Source organism: Neoarius graeffei, chromosome 2, assembly GCF_027579695.1.
Source record: "Neoarius graeffei isolate fNeoGra1 chromosome 2, fNeoGra1.pri, whole genome shotgun sequence".
Lineage (NCBI taxonomy): Eukaryota > Metazoa > Chordata > Actinopteri > Siluriformes > Ariidae > Neoarius > Neoarius graeffei.
The window spans coordinates 13,360,481-13,377,573 of NC_083570.1; the positions used below are offsets into that span (position 1 = coordinate 13,360,481).

Consider the following 17,093-nt stretch of genomic DNA (forward strand, 5'->3'; position numbering starts at 1 on the left):
ATTAACACAAAGCTGTACGTTGGTGCGTAATTGAAATAAATAATTGTAGATAAAATTACGATGAATGTATGCTTTGAAGAATGTCAGTTGATTTTTATGTTAATGAGTCTCCTTATATGTAGCAAGTTAAGACTTTATGTACTTTTGCTTCATGAAACACGCTGTATGTTGTTTGTTCCGCTTGGGGAGGCTAAAGCAGTGTGTGTGTGTGTGTGTGTGTGTGGTTCGCTCTGTTTCAGACCACTGGATATTTTTGGTCAGTCACTCTCGGCATCCGCGCCGTTCTGAAAATAATCCACTGCCGAAATAATGTCTGATCATATTCCCTGATGCTCTGGGTATTTTTTTTTTTTTTTTTGCCGCATCCCCTCATCGTGCTACCTGTTGTAAGCATGTGTAGACACACACACTCACACCTTCCAGATGGAGATAGATGTTTATCTTCTTTTCAGATTGAATCTCATGCAGAGGAAACCGGGCCAAGAAGCTCCATAGCTGTAATTCTGATCATTTTTGGTGTGTTTATGAAGTTTTATGATCTGTTTTTTGTGCAGTGCTTGAAGTTTGAACTTCGTGTGTGTGTGTGTGTGTGTGTTAGTCAGTAAGCAAGGCTATTTGAGGTCACTTTAATGTTAAGATATGAGTCATTACAGCGTGACCAACCATGGGAAACATGTTTGTGTGTGAGAAGTCAAGATTAATCACAGATCCCTGAAGCATGTAAGAAAGCATGACACCCTTCAGTCATGTGATGCACAATTGACTCTCACACTCACTGTCACTCTCTCACACACTCGCTCTGTCTCTCACACTCACTCTTACTCTCTCGCACTCTCTCTCTCCCACACTCACTCTTACTCACTCTCTCGCACTCTCTCTCACACTCACTCTTGCTCTCTCTCATTCATTCTCTCACACACTCTCTCGCTCTCTCTCTCACACTCTTACTCACTCACTCTTACTCTCTCATTCATTCTCTCACACACTCTCTCTCTCACACTCACTCTCTACTCTCTCTCACTCACACTCTCTCGCGCTCTGTCTCTCTCACTCACTCTTACTCCTCTCGCACTCTCACACTCTCATTCATTCTCTCTCACATACTCTCTTGCTCTCTCTCTCACACTCTTACGCTCTCTCACTCACTCACTCACTCTCTCACACTCACTCACTCACTCTCGCACACTCTTACTCTCTCTCTCGCACTCTCACACTCACTCTTACTTTCTCTCTTTCATTCATTCTCACTCACTCTCTCGCACTCTCACACTCATTCTCACTCTCTCTCATACTCACTCACACTCTTACTCTCTCACTCACACTCTTACTCTCTCACTCACACTCTTTCTCACTCACACTCTTACTCTCACACTCTCTTACTCTCACACTCACACTCACTCTTACTCTCTCACTCACACTCACTCTTACTCTCTCACTCACACTCACTCTTACTCTCTCACTCACTCTTACTCTCTCACTCACACTCACTCTTACTCTCTCACTCACACTCACTCTTACTCTTTCACTCACTCTTACTCTCCCTCTCTCACACACACACACACACTCTCTCACTCACTTACTCACTCACTCACTCTCACTCACACTCTCTCACGCTCTCTTACTCTCTCACTCACTCACACTCATTCTCTCTCTCTCTCTCTGTCTCTGTCTCTCTCTCTCTCTCTCTCTCTCTCTCTCACACACACACACACACACACACACACACACACACACACACACACACACACACACACACACACTCACAACACAGTGGTGTAGTGGTTAGCACTGTCGCCTCACTGCAAGGAGGTTCTGAGTTCGAGCCCAGCAGCCAACAGGAGCCTTTCTGTGCGGAGTTTGCGTGTTCTCTCCGTGTCTGTGTGGGTTTCCTCCGGATGCTCCGGTTTCCCCCACAGTTCAAAGACATGCAGGTTAGACTAATATGCAGCAGCCATGGCCTGAGGTTGGGCTGAAGCGCCCTTGAGCAAGGCCCCTAACCCCCAACTGCCCCCCGGGTGCTGTAGCACTGCTGCCCACTGCTCTGGGTATGTGTCTGTGCTCAGTGCTCACTTGTGAGTGCATGTGTGTGTTCACGGCTTCAGATGGCTTAAATGCAGAGGACGAATTTCACTGCGCCTGAGTGCACAAATGACAAATAAAGGCTTCTTCACTCTCTCTCTCACACACACAGTGGAGTCGATACTCAAGCCCCCATTCTCCTCGTCTCACTGTGACCTGGGGAATGTATGGAATGTTCGTTCTCTCTATCTGACATGCACCCTACCTGACACACACGGTGTCATTGCAGACGCACACTGAAACTAGCGTCATTAATTACTTGACTAAACAGAGTCTGTTTAATATCTGATTATTCATGCATAATGACAATATGTGAATAATCCGACTAAGATCCTCGTGTAATTATTTCCTTAACCTGATATCCATGTTCATATCTGTGCTTCAGATTAGAGCCAACTTGAAGAAGCGCTACACGCCACTGCAAAACCTCCTGAGTAAATATTTACAAGGGGGAAAAACAAACAAAAAAAACCCAGTTTTAGCTTCCTGCTGAGCGACTGATGGACTAAAAATATGTAGGTTAAGAAAATTAAATGTTTCTAAACGGTAAACACGCTGCTCAGTGCTGGTTATTGACTGACTCTGGTCTCACAGGTGTAACAGGAAGTTTTGTGTATCTGAGCGTTGGTGGGACGTGTGGTATGAGAACATGCTGATAACGGTGCAGCGTTCGTGACACAGAGTTTTAGAAAGGCTCATCATGCAACGAACAATCTTCCTTTTCAGACGAGTCCAGAATCAAGGCCATTATTAAAAAATGTTCCGTTTCCGGTCCACCGGCCGGGTGAGTGCCATTTGTGCGGTTGAAAATTTTTTTTAACGCCGGTTTTTCTACATTTTTTTTGGGTTCGTAAATCTAAAATCGAACTTGACATTTACGCATTCTCAGGGCTTTCCACTAAAGGCCTCTGCATGCTCGTGTGACAAGGCTTTCGCAGATAGCTTTTCGCAGACAGTTGTAATTTATTGTTGAGCGGGAGTAATAGGCGTGCGCGATGTTATTCACCGCCACAACGCAAGGGGGCGCGAAGTTGCGAAATCGCTAGGAGTAGTTGGTGGGTGTGGTTAGTGGAGTGTTTATCCTCCGGTTACTTATAATGACTAGAACTGGAGTCGTATAGATGTACGTACTTCCTCACTTCCTCGATCAACCGCTCTTCGTGCTGCTCCATCTTCGCTCGTGTTTTTAAAAATGGCGGTCGTGAAAATAAACCAAACCGGGAAAGTAGGGAAGTGGAAGTGCGTGTACAGCGGATGTAGAGTGGACCGATCAGAGCCCTCTTGTCTGCGACGCTGTCTGCGAGGCTTCTGCGGTGGTCACAATTTTTGGGAGGTGCGCGCAGAGCGTCTGCGAAGGTGGGGGGGCTACGCAAACGCTATCTGCGGCGCCGTCTGCAAGGACTGGGTTGTCAGCATAAATTGGCCTTAAAGGAACAGTCCACCGTACTTCCATAATGAAATATGCTCTTATCTGAATTGAGACGAGCTGCTCCGTACCTCTCCGAGCTTTGTGCGACCTCCCAGTCAGTCAGACGCGCTGTCACTCCTGTTAGCAATGTAGCTAGGCTCAGTATGGCCAATGGTATTTTTTGGGGCTGTAATTAGATGCGACCAAACTCTTCCGCGTTTTTCCTGTTTACATAGGTTTATATGAGCAGTGATATGAAACAAGTTCAGTTACACAAATTGAAACGTAGCGATTTTCTATGCTATGGAAAGTCCGCACTATAATGACAGGCGTACTAACACCTTCTGCGCGCTTCGGCAGCGCATTGATACGGAGCTTAGATATCAATGCGCTGCCGAAGCGCGCAGAAGGTGTTAGTACGCCTGTCATTATAGTGCGGACTTTCCATAGCATAGAAAATCGCTACGTTTCAATTTGTGTAACTGAACTTGTTTCATATCACTGGTCATATAAACTTATGTAAACAGGAAAAACGCGGAAGAGTTTGGTCGCATCTAACTACAGCCCCAAAAAATACCATTGGCCATACTGAGCCTAGCTACATTGCTAACAGGAGTGACAGCGCGTCTGACTGCGTCTGACTGACTGGGAGGTCGTGCAAAGCTCGGAGAGGTACGGAGCAGCTCGTCTCAATTCAGATAAGAGCATATTTCATTATGGAAGTACGGTGGACTGTTCCTTTAAGGCTCATACTAGCCAGCCATGACAAATAAGTAGCCAGCTGGGGGGGGAGTAAACACAAAATAAACTCCTGTGCACGCAGTTCCCAGGATTAAATGTATTTTCCACAGACCATTTATTTATTCACTTGACTCAAATACAAAGTAAAATGGCAGTAAATCTTCTTTCTTTTCTTGCGTTTGCATCGTGAGGCGTTCCTGGCTTGTAAATCTCTTATTTTCGGTGCATGACACATTCACGCAGCTGAGCATGCTATGAATTAACAACGACAACGGTCTGCAGTGGGGCTACACAATTAAACACTCAGCGAACATTTCTCCATTTGTGTATGAAAATACACTCCAACCACTCAGTTTGGTTTCATTTACAACCAACGGTGTCTTTTGATGCCAGCACGTAATTGAACGAGAGAAGACTGGTTTACCGGAGACAAAATAAGCGTCCTCTCTGCTTCTGTTCCCTCCGACACACTACTGCCTCCGCCGAGTGCGCACGCACTCTGAACTGACTCAGCTCCGCGCATGCGCCGTGCGGCACAAAAAAATGTCAGCCACCATGAAGGAAGGAGATCCGGAGTTTTCAAACATTTGCTTAAGTGTGAAATCGCAAAATGGTATTCTAGCGAACAACAAAATAGTAAAGATTCAGAAAAACAAATCATTCAGTGATCATTTTAATAGTGTAATTTCATCCGAACTAGGTCGATTTAGAACTACAAAAAGTCCGTGTGTCGGACATTTTAAGTACCTTTGTAAAAGTTTTGCAAATGTTGCAGTCAGCATTTAAAATGCTAACTTAAAGTTTTTGTACAAGTTTCAGTTGATTAAACTGTCATTTTATTAAATGTGTCTGCTTTTGTAATAAAAAAATACTGAAAGAAAAAGCAAACAGCATTGCAATTTCTTATCCATCCATATAAAAAAACAAAAAACCCTCCCTCCCGACTGAAAATTCTTTTGCTCACCCGGTGGACAGGAAACGGATTTTTTTTTAAGGATGGCCTTACTGAGAAAGTGTGAAGCGTACACAGCCCTGTTCTGTCTGTTATGAAATGCTGATACTGGAGACTCCTTCCATAAATTATGACACGTTGTTTTGTCCGTTTACGTCACGGGCACGAGAAGAACGTGCAAACTCCGAACAGAAAGGCTAATCATCTGTGTGAGCTGTACTGTATTGAAGGAGAGATGTTTTTAAGGTTTCGATGTTTGTCAGTTTTCAGCTTCTCGAGGGAACAGAGCTTGTATATTAAATAAGGACGACGTGTTCATGTCTGCTTCGTTCCGACGTTCAGCGTGCGAGTTTTGCGTCCGCCGGTCTGCGTTTGCCTTTCTGATCGCAAAGGAAGTTAAGAACCCGAAGAGTGCGAGCTGATCCTGGATCAGTGCTGAGATGTTCTGATGAATCCGAGACTGGGGTGAGAAGTTAAAGGGTTTAAAGAAGGACGCCGTGGTGAAAAGGTGAAAGAGGAGTGTAAAAGGAAGCAGAGAGTGCTGAATGGATGGCGTGAATAGGTGCGGAGAAAGGAAGGGGAGGGGAGAAGTGAAAAGGCCGCGGACGGGCTGGGTTTTCCCAGCCTGGAAGCTTTTATCACGTTCCTCGAGGGACTTATCGGATTTGCTCCGCACTGCCGAGATCAGAGAGGGAGAGAGGAGGAGGGAGAACCGATGGAGAACACGCCGCTTTTATCAGACAGGTCCAGACACACCCGTTCTAGATCCTCAGAAAGAAAAGTGTTGTGGTGTGGTGTGGTGGGGTGGGGTGGGGTGGGTGGGTGGGTTACTGGCTCTGTGTCCGATTTAAGAGCGCTTTCACATCAGCAGTGTTTAGAACGTTCTCCGTCTCGGTGCGGTTCTGTAGGCAGAGCGTCAGAGCGACACTGAACTCTGGTGAGAAAGAGAATCGAACACGTGCTTTGGGTTACAGAGTTTCTTTCTCTTCCTTCCTTCTGTCTGTCCATCATTCCATCCATTCTGTCTTACACGTTCACTCTGAGTCGAAGTGAATCAAACATGACGTGTTTTGGATTGCAGAACTTATTTTTTTTTCTCCTTTAATTCCCTACAGCTTTCATTTTCCTTCCTTGCTTCTATTCTTCCATCTTCTTTCTTTCCTTCCTTCCATTCTTTGTTTATCCTTTCCTTTCTTTTTCCTTCCCTCCCTCCCTGTTTTCTTTGCATGTATCTTTTGCTGTCCTCTTTTTTCCGTCCTTCCTTCCTCTTTTTCTTTGCTGCTACTTTCTTCTCTCCCTTCTTTTTACCTTCCATGTGCCTCTTTCTTTCTTTGCTACTATTCTTTCTTGATCCTTTCCTTTATTTTTCCTTCCCTCCTTCCCTTTTTTCTTTCCTTGCATCTTTTTCCTGTCCCCTCTTATTTTTATTTGCTACTATTTTCTTTATCCTTTCCTTTATTTTTCACTCCTTCTCTCTTCTTTTTACCTTCCATCTTTCTTTCTTTCTTTCTTTCTTTCTTTCTTTCTTTCTTTCTTTCTTTCTTTCTTTCCCACCTCCTTAATTCTTTTTCTTTATTTGCTACTACTTTATCTTTTCCTTCTCTCCCTTCTCTCCTTTCTTTCTTTCTTTCTTTCTTTCTTTCTTTCTTTCTTTCTTTCTTTCTTTCTTTCTTTCTTTCTTTCTTTCTTTCCCACCTCCTTAATTCTTTTTCTTTATTTGCTACTACTTTATCTTTTCCTTCTCTCCCTTCTTTTTACCTTCCATCTTTCTTTCTTTCTTTCTTTCTTTCTTTCTTTCTTTCTTTCTTTCTTTCTTTCTTTCTTACCTCCTTAATTCTTTTTTATTTGCTACTACTTTATCTTTTCCTTCTCTCCCTTCTTTTTACCTTCCATGTGCCTATTCTTTCTTTCTTTCTTTCTTTCTTTCTTTCTTTCTTTCTTTCTTTCTTTCTTTCCCACCTCCTTAATTCTTTTTCTTTATTTGCTACTACTTTATCTTTTCCTTCTCTCCCTTCTCTCCCTTCTCTCCTTTCTTTCTTTCTTTCTTTCTTTCTCACCTCCTTAATTCTTTTTCTTTATTTGCTACTACTTTATCTTTTCCTTCTCTCCCTTCTTTTTACCTTCCATCTTTCTTTCTTTCTTTCTTTCTTTCTTTCTTTCTTTCTTTCTTTCTTTCTTTCTTTCTTTCTTACCTCCTTAATTCTTTTTTATTTGCTACTACTTTATCTTTTCCTTCTCTCCCTTCTTTTTACCTTCCATGTGCCTATTCTTTCTTTCTTTCTTTCTTTCTTTCTTTCTTTCTTTCTTTCTTTCTTTCTTTCTTTCTTTCTTTCCCACCTCCTTAATTCTTTTTCTTTATTTGCTACTACTTTATCTTTTCCTTCTCTCCCTTCTCTCCCTTCTTTCTTTCTTTCTTTCTTTCTTTCTTTCTTTCTTTCTTTCTTTCTTTCTCACCTCCTTAATTCTTTTTCTTTATTTGCTACTACTTTATCTTTTCCTTCTCTCCCTTCTTTTTACCTTCCATCTTTCTTTCTTTCTTTCTTTCTTTCTTTCTTTCTTTCTTTCTTTCTTTCTTTCTTTCTTTCTTTCTTTCTTTCCCACCTCCTTAATTCTTTTTCTTTATTTGCTACTACTTTATCTTTTCCTTCTCTCCCTTCTTTTTACCTTCCATCTTTCTTTCTTTCTTTCTTTCTTTCTTTCTTTCTTTCTTTCTTTCTTTCTTTCTTTCTTTCTTTCTTTCTTTCTTTCCCACCTCCTTAATTCTTTTTCTTTATTTGCTACTACTTTATCTTTTCCTTCTCTCCCTTCTTTTTACCTTCCATCTTTCTTTCTTTCTTTCTTTCTTTCTTTCTTTCTTTCTTTCTTTCTTTCTTTCTTTCTTTCTTTCTTTCTTTCTTTCCCACCTCCTTAATTCTTTTTTATTTGCTACTACTTTATCTTTTCCTTCTCTCCCTTCTTTTTACCTTCCATGTGCCTATTCTTTCTTTCTTTCTTTCTTTCTTTCTTTCTTTCTTTCTTTCTTTCTTTCTTTTTCTTTATCCTTTCCTTTATTTTTCCTTCCCTCCTTCCCTTTTTTCTTTCCTTGAATCTTTTTCCTGTCCCCTCTTATTTTTATTTGCTACTATTTTCTTTATCCTTTCCTTTATTTTTCACTCCTCTCTTTTTACCTTCTTTCTTTCTCTCTCTCTCCCTACCTAACTAACTAACTAACTAACTAACTAACTAACTAACTAACTAACTAACTCAAGAAATGAACAGACTGACTGATTTTGTTTGCATCTTCAAGGCTCTGGACTCGTTTAGCTCCTCCTAAGTCAGGATATCATGGACCCAGGACTTCCAGCCGAGTTCAGCTGAACCGGTAAAAAATCTGGTTTGGGCCCAAAATATAAAATCTCCAGAATCTCTGTTGGATTTGTTTGCAGAAGTTTTCCAACTAAACGGAGCGTGTGGGAGGTGGATAGAGATCTTCATCTCTGAGTGTGTATAGACTGAGGGCGAGTTTTATCTGTGGTCGGTTCATCAGATGAGTGTAGTGTAGATAAATCAGCCGATGTTCTCACTCTGAGCCGAAACGTCTGAAGCCTTCGTTTATACCGTACGTGGTCTGTGTTCTTCCAGTCAACAGACAAACCATCAGACTGTTCGTGTTCACGGCCTCGCTGGAGTACTGCACTGTAATTCTCACTCATTAGAGGTGTGTGAGCTGAGGATTGCCGTGTGTGTGTGTGTGTGTGGGGTTGCCGTCTGATGATCTATAAGCACTCACAGGTGTCGCTGTCAGGCGTTTTCATCATAGAAGGTGTTACCATAGTAACATTGTCCTAATACGTTTGTATAAACTCCTGCATGTCAATTAGAGAGAGAGAGAGAGAAATGAGAATAGGTTCAGCTGTTGCTCAGGTCATGTGGTGTGTGTGTGTGTGTGTGTGTGTGTGTGTGTGTGTGTGTGTGTGTGTGTGTGTGTCAGTCAGTGTCAGGGGAGTTTGTGGACAGGAATAGCAGCCCAGGGGCAACTTTCCATCACCCACCCTGGTGTCAGTCCCTCCCTGGTGTCCTTCCTCCACATATCTCTCTCTCTCTCTCTCTCTCTCTCTCTCTCTCTCTCTCTCTCTCTCATTTTTTTTCTATTTTCTGTTTCTGTCAGACTCTAGGGTCTACCAAAACAACCAACCCAAAAATAATGCATTAAGTCTCTCTCTCTCTCTCTCTCTCTCTCTCTCTCTCTCTCTCTCTTTCATTCTTTCTCAGATGTGTGTGACACATAGACACCAGTTGGTGTTTGCTCTGTCTGTTTGCCTGTTTCTCTCTTTCTGTTTTTCATGAATACATTAAGACGCACTCATTTAACGCGTGTGTGTGTGTGTGTGTGTGTGTGTGGGGTGGTTTTGCAATGACGTAGTTTCCACTTTCGGTCTGACTCTATGTGTGTGATTATAATTGCTGGTTTGCGCGTGTGTGTGTCTGTCTTCAGGTATTTAAGCCTTTGTAAGAACCAAAATCGATCAGATGTCCTCACAGTGTGACACAACCTTTTAGTACAGTTTAGTGAATCAAAAGTTCCTGAATTTATTCAGAGTCCACATGTCTCTAAACAAAAGTTAAAAAAAAAAAGAAATCTTTTCATAATGAAAGCCATGGTGTAATGGTTAGAGAATCAGCTTCAGGACCAAAAGGTCACTGGTTCAATTCCCTGGACCAGCAGGATTAGATGAAGTGCCCTTGAGAAAGGTACCTAACCCCTAACTGCTCATCAGGCTACTCTGGGTATGTTGTACGTCGCTCTGGATAAAAGCGTCTGCTAAATGCCTCTAATGCAGTGATTCCCAACCACTGTGCCGCGGCACATTAGTGTGCCGTGAGAGATCATCAGGTGTACCTTGGGACATTTATCCAATTTCACTTAATTGCTCCGAAAATTATTTCTTTGCTGCAAATAATTTTGTCTTCGTTCGTCTATGCCAGTGACGTATAGTGACCGGCAGAACAATTAAATACTCTTCCAATAGATGGCAGCAGGTAGATAATTAACCTGTGTATCTACCTGTTGCCATTCAAACAATAGAATTAGTAATGCTTCGGGTGTGACAGCGGTGATGGCGATAGATAAATATTTGAAAAAAAAGGTACACAATCCAAACTGGGCCCTGGAGAAAATTCTGACCCAGATGAAGGCCCTAGTATAAGTAGAGGTCAGAAGAAAGCAAAAAAGGTGATTTTCCACAACCTATCTATGCGAGCTGGGCTTTTCAAGCATGACTGCTATAAAACTAAAAAAGGAGAGAGACTCAGAGCTGTTGAAGATCTTCGTGTGTGTCTTTCTTCAATTTCTACGAGTATATCAGCTTTGTGTTCAACTAAACAGGCCTAGGTTTCCCACTAAGGAAATTGTGAGTAAATTGAGACTAGATTATCATATATATAATTTTATTTTATTTTTTTTGTGATATTTTTGTTTGGTGGTGTGCCGTGGGATTTTTCAAATGTAAAATATGTGCTGTGGCTCAAGAAATGTCGGGAAACACTGCTCTAATGTAATGTAATGATGCATTTACATTTAGCCACACCTACAAATCCCCGACCTGGAAATGAGAAAATGGTGAATAAACAGTGTGAATTAGGAATAAAACAGTGTGACTTGTGCTAAATCTTCCAGTAACGCAGCTCAGCCACTGCAGTGCACCAGCTACCACACACACACACACACACACACACACACACACTAAAGAAATGTTCCAGCTTTTATAGGGTGCCAACAGTTTTGCACTGATTGAGTAGCTAGTTTTATGTGTTTTAAATCAAGTCACTAATATCAAAGACGGAACGTTCCACAATGTGTGATTAACAGCGCAATGTGAATATCTGCAAAAAGTCGCACGCTGATTATCCGCTCTCGTTCGTTATACAGAATGTAGGATACGAACCTTCATGGATATTCACGAGCATTGCATTTCTTGTCTAAACACTCCTGTTTATGTATAAATTAGTTTGCATGTTGTTTGATGAATGAGACGAAATGATGGCACGTCCGCATACTGTGTGTATGTGTGTGTGTTTGATGCATCTACTTGACAGGAAGTCTGAGTGGGCGGTCTGCTTGTCCGCGAGCTGCAGTCCCTCCGTGTCTCTCAGCAGACTTCACTGTGTGGGTGAGAACGTGACGGAGAGAACGATGTCTCGGTCACATCTCTGTCGTTGCTGCGCTCTGTTCAGATTTATTTATATTTTGTTGCTCATCACACGCCTCTTATTTTTTCCAAAGCCAGCCCGAGAACTTTCACACACTTTAACACCAGATCACTGAAAAGTACTCCGAGCTGTCCCAGTAAAATCTGAAATGATTTGTGTTTTAAACTCCTCTAGTGTTTACCGAAGCCCCTGGGAGCTCCGCCCCCTTCGCCCACCTTATATGTATGAGTAACGTTTCGCCTGATGCTCGCGTCTTGACTTGATTTTGCCAGTTAATAAAAGATACCGCCGTCACATTGGACGGAGCGGACAAGTGTTTAATTTAACTGACATCGGTTAACTATATTTATAGCGCCGAGCGATCGGATTCTCGAATCTGATTGGTCAGAGGTGTGCGTAATTTTTGTACAATTGTACGTTAACACGAACGACTTGTTTGTGTTTGTTCTATGATGTTATGGTTACTACAGTAATAGCGCATACACAGGACTTAATGATTTAATTATGTTTAATTAATATTTAATTATGATATTTAAGAAAAATCGAATTATTGTCAGCACAAATATAATGGTTCGATTTTTATCCACGGTCTTGGTTTGACCAGGAAGTGCAGCTCTCTGCTGACTGTGTGTTGTTTTATGCTGTGTGGTAGGTTCACATCAGCTTGTGATAACATTCTGTGTGTGTGTGTGTGTGTGTGTGTGTGTGTGTGTGTGTGTGTGTGTGTGTGTGTGTGCGTGCGCGTGTGTGCTGCTTTTCAGACCTCACACTGGCCCTTTTGCACTAGTTAGAGCTCCAGCCGCTAAAGAGGTAAGAAGTGCACCTGCATAGTGTGTGTGTGTGTGTGTGTGTGTGTGTGTGTGTGTGTGTGTGTGTGTGTGTTCAGGTTGTTTTGGGCTTGTTTGCCTTGTGTCAGCTGTGTTTGTTCACAGAGGAATTATGAGCAGCTGGAACTGTGTGCAGGAGCAGGTGTTGAGCTGGAATTAAATGTGTGTTGTTTTCAAACTTTTACACTTAAGTGAGCTGCCCGTCTGTAAAACTATAATTCTTTACTCTGAAAGTGAACTCTGAATCAGTGTTTGAGAGATTTTTCTATGAAGTCTTTTGGCGCTGTGGACAACTCCAGAGGCCACGCCTCCTTCCTCCTTTCCTTGGGACTGACGGCTGCAGAGGCCACACCTCCTTCCTCCTTTCCTTGCCACTGACGGCTGCAGAGGCCACGCCTCCTTCCTCCTTTCCTTGGGACTGACGGCTGCAGAGGCCACACCTCCTTCCTCCATTCCTTGCCACTGATGGCTGCAGAGGCCACGCCTCCTTCCTCCTTTCCTTGGGACTGACGGCTGCAGAGGCCACACCTCCTTCCTCCGTTCCTTGCCACTGACGGCTGCAAAGGCCACGCCTCCTTCCTCCTTTCCTTGGGACTGATGGCTGCAGAGGCCACACCTCCTTTCTTTGCCACTGACGGCTGCAGAGGCCACGCCTCCTTCCCTCGCCGCTGATGGCTGCAGAGGCCACGCCTCCTTCCTCCTTTCCTTGGCACTGACCTGTTCTGTCAGACCCGTTTTAGCCGTGTCAGTGTTTCATTATTAGCACAGTGAGACTGCCTGAACACGCTGCAATGTGTGTTTCTGCGCAGCAGCGAGTTTGCATGTCAGTATGATGTTTGTGCTGAGTTAACATTTCTGCTTGAGCCTGAACTCTCACTGGAGTTGTCTTGGGCCGTTCGCATCTCATGGCTAATCGGTTCTAATTGTGAGGGGATTCTTGGTTGCTGTGGGCTACAGTGCACTGGAATTATTTTCTCAGTGGGGTATTGGCTGGTGTGTGTGTGTGTGTGTGTGTGTGTGTGTGTGTGCTTTTGAGCTGGGTGAGGATTTTTACCCACAGAGACTGTGTGCGCAGAAATTACACTACGTTCACACTGCAAGGCTTAATGCTCAATTCCGATTTTTTTGTGAAATCCGATTTTTTTGTGAGGTCGTTCACATTAACAAATATATGCGACTTGTATGTGATCCTCAGTATGAACGGAAAGCGACCTAAAAGTGTTCCGGATGCGCATTGCAGGATACGATGACGTCACACGCAGTGAGCATGGCCAGTGTTTACGGAAGTAACCTAAAGTTTCCTGTGTATGACAGTAGCCAGCATGGAGTACCTGGCGATGATGCAGTTGTTGTTGCGATGGAGCCAGAACATGCACAATAGCCTGATGTTAAGGAGAAGGTTGAGAAGGAAGAGGGCAAGGGTTTTGGCGCAGGCGTTCTGCGGGGTAGTGACTGCAACCTCCGTTCAAAGGAACATCAAAGCCATGTTGTTGTAACTTTTTTTGAGAGACCCGCCGCCTACTTCAGCGCAGAATAGTGACGTTTGTGGCTTGTTGATGACGTGTAAGTCGGATGAATGCAACCTGGCGGTTCAGACTGAAGTCGCATATGAAAAGATCGGATAGGAATCGGAATTAGGACCACATATCCAAATGGCCTGGGTCGGATTTGAAAAAATCGGATCTGTGTCGTTCATCTTGTCAATAAAAGATCAGATACAGGTCACATATGGGCGAAAAAATCGGATTTGAGTCCCTTCAGCCTGCAGTGTGAACGTAGTGTTACATTTCCTTGATATTGTGTTGGGCAATTCCATGTAAATGTCAACCTCACCATGCAAAAATAAAGCAACATGTAATGCATCAAAACCACTCCCAGAGATCTCACCTAGGCCTGTATTTTACAGATGTGAATAAGTTGAACCAATTTGTAACCAACCTAATATGTCACTGTCAGTCTTTCTTTCTTATAATGTAAAACCCAAGCTAAAATCAACTTTGATCATGTACAATTCTATATTATTGCCACAAGCCACAGAAATGTATGCTAAAATCCACAAAACAGAAAAACAATAGCCATCCTAAATATTATTTAAGAACTTGGATAGTTTTAGCTGATATTTAGAGAGTTTTTCAAAGGGTTATGGTGGTTAAATTGCTGATTTTCTAAACATATGCCATGTCTATTTCAGACGCGTCACATCCATAACGGAATTTCGTCACATCCATAACGCTGACTTTTCCTTCCGAAACTCTGCATGAAATACAAAATATTTTAAACAAAGATTTTTTTTAATATTCACCTTGGACCCCTCTATCAAATGGATATCTCCATTTCGACATTAGGTTTACAATTTCACAGAGTTTGATAAAAATGTACAGTCACCCAAGAAAAGTGATACTTTTTCTGTCACATCCATAACGCATCTTTTATTGGCATTTTCTGGCATGCCCTAGATGTACTATGGGAATTGTTCTTGTTCTATCACTTCTCCAGTATGGTACAGCCTTAAAATATGCAACACCTGTTTAAATACTGGGAGACAATAAAACATGCACTGGGTCATTTGTTGCCATTTTGAGTTCAAGTGTCACGTCCATAACGCTGGAATTGCTCTGTTGTTGTTTTTTTTAACTCAGACATGTGACTCGGTAAGCCGCTGACGTCATGATCATATTGTGAATGAGGAAAATAATCAACAACAGCATGGTGTGATGAAGTAGAGTCACTGTTTCCACTCAGAATTGGATCATTTTACTGGAACAGCACACCCTGAAGTGTTTTATTCCTCTCACACCACAGCAATTTGTCAATTTATAGTTGCGTTCAACAGCCATTCCGTCAGCACACCAGACTCTCTTTTGAAGTTAATAGGAAAAAAAAAACAGAAATGAGAAACTACAAAGCGTAAACTCTTCTGTCCTGGTGATGATGGAAAAGGTCAAATTTTCAGAGCAGTGTAAGTCTGAATTGAAACAAGGGAATGATTCAACACCTTCCGACCTTCTTTCAGCTCATAAGAAAGAAAGGAATGAATGAACGCAACACACACACCAGAGCTCGAAATTCGCGGTGGTCCGGTCGCCCGTGGCGACTTAACTTGTAATTTGGTGGGTAATTCCTGTCACTAGCCAGCCCGGCTGGCTAGTTGAAAATAAAAAATATATATGAAGTGAAGATTCAGACATACCATCAACTAAAGCCGCCACATATTAAGCGTGTGCTGTAGGGTTGGGCGGTATTACGGTAAGAAGGTATCCCGAGGTATCCAAAAGTACCAACGGTATCGGTCTCATTACCGTCATTTTAAAAAAATATATAATATCTAAATAAATATGGAGTACATGAGGTCATAATATAAAATAATAAATTGAAGATCATCCCGAATAACTGTGTGATCGTATTTTCACTAATTCTATCAATTTCCTAAAGAAGTTCTCATCGCGTGCAGGGTTGTTTATGTCGTTACCATGGCAACCCTGCGTGACATTTGGAGTCTGACAGAAAGCTTCGCAAGAGACTGAGACCGCGGTTGAAAGATGGCAAGTCAAGATAACGAGTTAGTGGCAAAAAAAAAAATACAACATCGGCAGTGTGGCAGTATTTTGGTTTCAAACCAAACGAAAAGGAAGAGCCAGCAATAATGTAAATGACCGCGCAAAATCGAAAAAAATCTAATATGTCCCCTAAGGCACACCATAGCCTGGGGTACTCCACTTCCATGAGATCTCTCCAATGAGTAGTGTTTTGAGTAGGTTACATGAGTAACAACAAGGTAAAATAATATAACGTATGACATTTGGGATGTGGGTAATAAACGTTTGAAATGTCATCTACTGAAGAAACGGAAGAAAACATCGTAGCGTAAACTGTTAGGTTTCTGGTGGGAATTAGCAATGCGCTTGCTATCTTTGTTGGGTGTGTTAAACCGTATGGATTTAAGTGGAATAATTGTAAGGAGTTATGTGATCAAGGCAACGTTTTAAGCAAGGTAAGGCCATTTGATTATTAATTTCCCCGCCATGGCATGACGTGGGCCCATATGATTTTGCCTTGTGCAGCTATCACGCATTTGAATTAGGTTCGCCTCATTTGCGCTGAAGAATATGGTTTATCGCGCAGTCTAAACGGACTTGGGTGTTGGTTGATTCTTTTTCTTTTCTTTTTTTATTTCCCATGCTTGAAAGGGTATGATCCTGCTCATCGTGTACTTTTTTTGATGGAGTAGGTGAAATAGTGCTGCAAATGGCGTTTCAACGCAGACATGTGTAAACGACAGTTGAATGCTATTTTCAAGGTGAAGGAAGAGTTGCGTGATGCTTTGAAATATCTCTTAATCCATTCATCAATGCACAAAATTCGCTTTGCTGCTTAATCCATACCACAATGCACATAATTCGCTATGCTGCTTTTAAATAGTACATTTGAGGCATAGGCGCAGGTCTGGACAAGGTCCGCCGGTATAGGCGCACGTTACACAGTAGGCCGAAACAAAATATTATTTTTTTCTCGGTAATACCGTATACCCCGGGAAAACACAGAGACAGTTTAAAGGTATCAAAATTTGGATACTGCCCAACCCTAGTGTGCTGTGTCCATACATGAAAATCCCTCACCTTTCGGCGAAATTCGCTGTTTTGAAACCAAAATGGGTGACCTACGTGAATCGTGTAGATCCGATGAGAAAAAAAATTGGGGGGGGGGGTGTTGATATTGACCCAAAGGGCAAGGAGGTCGCTTCGCACCCATAGACAGTTCGTGCCGGTTTGTGCCTCCTCCTCCTGCTTTGATATTGACGCCATAGCGACGAGTACATCTCGCTGCGAAGGGCAAGCAGCATCATTTCGCGCCTCTTCTCCTGCTGGCCAGAGCGTGCACACATCAGTCAGAGTGCAGA

General features: G+C 42.6%; 1 protein-coding gene across 5 annotated transcripts in view; it reads left to right on the plus strand.

Annotated features, from left to right (window-relative positions):
- The window catches only part of dtnba (dystrobrevin, beta a), a 62,245-nt gene that overhangs the window by 6,201 nt on the left and 38,951 nt on the right, over positions 1 to 17,093 (plus strand). Inside the window, exon 2 of one of the 5 annotated variants that reach the window (XM_060913836.1) lies at positions 12,131 to 12,179. The exons of the other annotated variants lie outside the window; for them this stretch is intronic. The gene's annotated coding sequence lies outside the window, so the exon portion shown is untranslated. The remainder of the gene's footprint in view (positions 1 to 12,130; positions 12,180 to 17,093) is intronic. 5 annotated transcript variants of the gene reach the window in all.